The sequence below is a fragment of the Micromys minutus genome (assembly GCF_963924665.1).
Source record: "Micromys minutus genome assembly, chromosome: 3".
Taxonomy (NCBI): domain Eukaryota; kingdom Metazoa; phylum Chordata; class Mammalia; order Rodentia; family Muridae; genus Micromys; species Micromys minutus.
Genome location: NC_137972.1, coordinates 23031 through 28740, shown reverse-complemented (window position 1 = coordinate 28740; position 5710 = coordinate 23031).

Below are 5710 nucleotides of genomic sequence, written 5' to 3'. Positions count from 1 at the left end.
AAATTTATGGGCCTGTTTAAAGTTGCCTCTTCATCTTTGGCACAGAAAATATTAAAGATAAAGTGTCTTAAAAATCATTCACAGGGGCTGGAGAGATGGCTCAGTGGTTAAGAGCACTGACTGCTCTTCCAGAGGTCCTGAGTTCAATTCCCAGCAACTACATGGTGGCTCACAACCATCTATAATGGGATCTGATGTCCTCTTCTGGTGTGTCTGAAGACAACTACAGTGTACTTATATAATAAATAAATAAATCTTTAAAAATCATTCACTCTTCTAAAAACTACTGTTTTTGCTTTTGTTCTAGGAGGTTGAACCTACAAATCTATTTGATACTTGGCCTTATACAGTACTACCAACAGTTTTTTTTACATTCCTAAAACTTAAGAATTGACCAGCCTCCAGAAATATCAAGAAAATCCCTTTTAATCCAGGCACATTCACACTTTCCTGTCATAGTTATTGGAGATATGGAGGCAGGAGGATGGGAAAGATCACTTGAGCTCACAAATTAAGGCCAGGAAGATTTTGCCTCTAGAAGAAAAAGAGAGAAAAAGAAAGTCTTTTCTGGGGGCCCAACCCCCTACTGAGGTGGGAAGAAGGCCAATGGCTGATAACCTGTGGCTTTTAACTCTCTTACTGTTCTGGAGCTAAAAGCTGAGAGCTTCTCACAATTTAACTCTCTCCGTGTGTGTGTGTGTGTGTGTGTGTGTGTGTGTGTGTGTGTGTGTGTATGTGTGTGTGTGTGTATCATCTTATCTATGGGGTATGAAGCTTTTTAGTGGTTCTCTGCTATACCTTAGGCCTTTAGGTTAATATCTAGTACACATAACTGTTTCCTCCAAGATTAAAGCATTCAGTCCTTCAGGAACCTCCTTAAAGAAGGAAGGTAAACAACCAAAATAGTTTCAGGAAATCTGGAAAACTGGCTATATTCATTAAGTCCCTTCTTGCCATAGTAAATAATAAAAACTGAGGGTCCCTCTGAGGTGACTGGAACAAAGTTTAGAAAGAAGACTTTGAGACCAGACCAGCTACTTAAACAAAGAAGGAACCAGATGTGTTGCCTAAAAGAGGTTTAGATCAACTGAGTCACTTGGAACATTCCATCCTGTTGAGCCGCCTGCAGGCTGTTCAGGTTGCTCCAAGCCTTATGAGTTATCTGTCATCCATGCTGGGGATGTTTTGATGATGCAGTTATCACTGAGAACAGAGAGTTATTTCTGTTCTTATTTCACCCATATACCTGTAAGTAATCCCAATAAAACTCATTGATTTACCAAATTAAACTCTGGTGTTTTGCTCTGTTGTGGGCTTCCTGTCTGTGTGATAGTACAGAGGTACCAATACATCATGCAGGAAAGGACGACAATATCAGAATTTCCTTTTCAGATGTTTTGCTTTCAGGCTTCTCAGTCTCAGTTGTATGCCATGTTATCATAGCCATGACTCTTCCCAATTTATCTTTGGTTTTGTCCTGTCCCTGTTTGGGCGACAATTGTGTTATGTGACTTTTCTTGGGGAGATGCAACATACATGTCTACTCACATGTCTCTACTAGATCCTTTCTCTCAGAGCTCTGGGAATCATGCAGAAGAAGGGCCTTCATCTTTCATCAGAAGAGTAGGGCTCAAAGAGATAACCAAAGATGACAAAACAAAACATAATAAAACAAGACAATAGCCCTCACACTGATTCGGACAAGGCAACCTAACATGAGGAAAAGTGTCCCAAAAGCAGACAAAATATAAACACACCTGCTCCCACAGTTAAGTATCAAAGGGAAAAAAAAGCTAACAGCCACAAAATATATGCAGAGGACCCGGTGGTACAGATCACTGCTTGCCATTTCACTCTCTATGAACCCTGCATAGTTGATTCAGTGACTTTTGTTCTCCTGCTGTCCTCCATCTCTCCTGACTTCAAGAATTCTTTAGGCCCCTCTTCTACACAAATTCTAGAGCTCTGAGAGAAAGGACCCAAAAGAGACATTCAGTGTAGATTCTCTTCATAATGTCTGGCTATAAGTCTGCATCTGCTCCACAAAAGCACCTGCTCCACCTCTCTATGTTCAATGAGCTGGATGGATGTTGACCTCAGCAGTGGGGCCCTATTGTCAGTTTGGGTAGAGCAGCCCTCTATCCTAGTATCAATCTGGTTTGTTTGGGGATCTCCATGGGATTCCCTGGGCCAACAACTCAAATAAATGTAACCCAGTTCTGCCAATTCTGTAAGTTGCCTTTTTGTCTAGTTGATGGTGTCCTTTGCCTTACATATGCTTCTCAGTTTCATGAGACCCTGTTTATTGTTGATATTTCCTGTGCTATTGGTGTTTTTTAAAATGTTGTCTCATGTGCCAGTAAATTTAAGGTTATTCTGTACTTTTTCTTCTATCAGAGTCAGTGTATCTGATTTTATGTAGGGGTCTTTCATCAACCTGGGCTTGAGTTTTGTGCAGGGAGATAAATATAGATCTTTCATCATTCTTCTGCATATATCTAGTTTGATCAGCACAGTTTGGTGAAGATGATTTCTTTTTTCTGTTTAGGGTTATTTCTGGCTTCTTTATTAAGAATCAGTTGTTCTTATGTGTTTAGATTTGTGTTTAGGTTTTCAATTTGATTCTATTGACCAACCTGTCTGTTTTTATGCCAATACTGTGCAGTTATTTATTTCTATAGCTCTATAGTCTAAGTTGAAATAAGAGATAGTGATACCTCCAGTAGTTCTTTTATTACTCAGGATTTTTTAAATCTATTCTTTTTGTATGTGGGGGGGTTGTTTCCATATGAAGTTGAGAATTGTCCTTTCAAGGTATATTGGAATTTTGATGGGAATTACATTTAATATGTAGATTGCTTTTGGTAGGATGGACGGTTATACTATATTAATCCTACTGACCCATTAACATGGGAGATCTTTCTATCTTTAGAAATCTTCCTATATTTCTTTCTTCAAAGACTTGAAATTTTTATCAAACAAGTCCTTCACTTGCTTGGTTAGAGTTACTCTAATATTTTATATTATTTGAGGCTATTGTGAAAGGTGTTTTCCTGATTTCTTTCTGTTTATTTGTCATTTGTAAATGGGAAAGCTACTGATTTTATATATATATGTATATATTAGTTAATCTTGTATTGAGCTACTTCACTGAAAGTGTTAGCTGTAGGAGTTCTATGGTGGAATTTATAGGATGACTTATGTATACTATCATATCATCTGCAAATACTTTGTTGACTTCTTCCTTTCCAATATGTATACCCTTGATCTCCTTCAATTGTTTTATTATTCTAGTTAAATCTGGTACTATATTGAATAGATATGGAGATAGTAGATTACATTGTCCTCTTTCTGATTTTAGTATAATTGCTTTAAGTTTCTTTCCTTTTAATTTGATGTTGGCTTTTGTCTTGCTGTATTTGACTTTATTGTATTTAGGTATGCACCTCGTGTCCCTGATTTCTCCAAGACTTTTAATGTGAAGAGAACTTTGTCAAAGGCTTTTTCAGCATCTATGAGATGATCATGTGGTATTTTTCTTTCAGTTTGTTTATATGGTGAATTCTGTTGATGGATTTTTGTATATAGAACTACCCTTGCATTCCTGGGATAAAACCTACTTGATCATAGTGGAAGATATTTTTCATGTGTTCTTGAATTTTCAAGTATTTTATTGAGTTCATAAGGGTCTGAGATTCTCTTTCTTCATTGGACCTTTGTGTGGTTTAGGTTTCAGGGTAACTGTGGTCTCGTAGAATGAGTTTGGCAGTGTTCATTTTGTTTCTATTTTGTGGAATAGTTTCAGAGTATTGGTGTTACCTCTTCTTTAAAGGTCTGGTAGAATTCTATACTAATACCATCTGGTTCTGGGCTTTGGAGAGGGCTATTTTTTAATGATTACTTCTATTTCCTTAGGGATTATAGGACTATTTTGGTTGTTTAAATGACTTGATTTAACTTTGGTAAGTGGAATATATCCAGAAAATCATATGTTTCATTTAGATTTTCCAATTTCCTGGAGTATGGGCTTTTGAAGTAAGATCTAAGGATTCTTTGGATTTTCTCAGTGTCTTTTGTTATGTTTCCCCTTTCATTTCTGATTTTGTTAATTTGGATATTTTCACTCTGCTTTTTTGCTAGTTTTGGCTCAGGGTTTATCTATCTTGTTGATTTTCTCAAAGAACCAGCTCTTGGTTTTGTTGATTTTTTGAATTGTTCTCTTTGTTTCTAATTTATTGATTAGAAACCCTGAGTTTGATTATTTCCTGCTGCCTACTCCTCTTGGGTACATTTTCTTCTTTTTGTCCTAGAGCTTTCAGATGTGCTGTTAAGTTGCTAGTATTGTTTATTTATGAAGGCTCTTAGTGCTATGAACTTTCCTCTTAGCACTGTTTTCATCCTGTCCCATAAGTTTGGGCATGTTGTGCCTTCATTTTCACTGTAATTTACAAAGTCTTTTTTTATTTCTTCTTTGACACAGTAGTCATTGCCTCAATTTCCATGAATTGGTAGACTTTCTGTTGTTTCTGTTGTTGATGAAGTACAGGTTTAATCTATGGTCATCTGATGAGACAAAAGGAGTTACTTCAGTCTTCTTGTATCTGTCGAGGTTTCCTTTGTGAAGTATGGTCTGAGGTATTTTCCACCCCAGGTTTTCTATTTCTGATAATTTTTTTTGTCCAAGGCATTCTAGGTCACTTGAGGGTCAGACTTCTGTTGAGGGCATCCCTACAGGTATCAGAGAAACAAACCACACTAAGAGTTGAAGATGAAAACTCAGCATATATTGACTTTATCAATATTGATCAGACTTGGGAGAGTCTAATAGTCAGCAGTTCATTGCCAGTATATTTACAACACAATACAATTTGGGAGAAGATTTCCAGGCAACAAACAGTCTAATCAGTCCAGTTCCAGGTGCATGATAAAGCTTAAGTGTAACTCTTTTTATACTTTTGTAATAGAAACTCTTTTACAAATTACATGTGACCAAGAGGGTAGGTGCTATAGCTAAAAGACCTAGAATTGAATGTGGCTTTTGACCAGTAGCATAGAGGTCAGCTGGACAGAAAGAACATGTGACCTCTCCCCAAGGGATGGGTAACAGTCTAAGGAAGAAAGAGTCTAGGATAATCATTCTTGGGAATTTGGAAAAGTCTGCATCCATAGAAAAAAAGCTAGGTGAGTTCTGTTCTGCCTCCACAGATAGCAAAAGGGTCACTAGGCCATTAACAAAATTCACTCTCAGACTTTTGGATAGAATGCAGGTACTTTATCTCCCTCATTGAGAAGATGTCTCTGTGTGTTTGACATTCCTGATTTCTCTAGTGATCTGTGGGTACAAGGACCTTTGTGCTTCCATTAAAGAGTGGATCTCTCCTGCAAGTGGGAGAATTAGCCTCAGGCAAAGATGAGCCCCCTATTTGGTTCTCCAATGCAACATTGTCAGTCCTAAAACCATATACATACAATCAACAGAAATGGACCCAAGCAGTTTTATTCATATTCTATTCATATATTTTAGCATACTTATTTGTACATACTTGACAAGGAAGAAATTGACTGTTCAGAGTGATGGGTGTATGATTTGGGGAGTTTGTATTGGGCCAATGAATGTTGAATTTCTAATTAGGGGACTGTCCTGTGGAGATATATACAATCTTCATTGACATAATTAAGTTACCTAGGAAGGTTGACACACAGGCAATTG